The sequence below is a fragment of the Pithys albifrons genome, chromosome 8 (assembly GCF_047495875.1).
Source record: "Pithys albifrons albifrons isolate INPA30051 chromosome 8, PitAlb_v1, whole genome shotgun sequence".
Classification (NCBI taxonomy): Eukaryota; Metazoa; Chordata; class Aves; order Passeriformes; family Thamnophilidae; genus Pithys; species Pithys albifrons.
Genome location: NC_092465.1, coordinates 4,172,774 through 4,173,159, shown reverse-complemented (window position 1 = coordinate 4,173,159; position 386 = coordinate 4,172,774).

Below are 386 nucleotides of genomic sequence, written 5' to 3'. Positions count from 1 at the left end.
AATTGCTTACTCAGTGCAACTGCAGTATTTAATTAATCCACTGCCAAATGTACTAGGAGAGGATAAGGGGATGCCCTTTATTACTTAAACTGAAAGCAACATGATTAATTTACTCTGATGAGATTCAATGGCAGGAATAAAACAGGCAGTGAAACACAGAGAAGAGGCAAAAGGGAAAGAAAGGGAGAAAACCAGCTTTAGCATATAAATATTCTCTTATGTAGGTCCTTGCAGTCATAATAATGCTAATAAATACCCAAAAACTGTTCTTTCCAGCCTGTGAAGTACATCACAGCCTGTTGACTGGGAGTTGAATGTTACCTATAGAAAATGTGTGTGGCTCAGGTATCAGTGAGAGCTCTGAAGTACTGTGGGAATTATTAAGT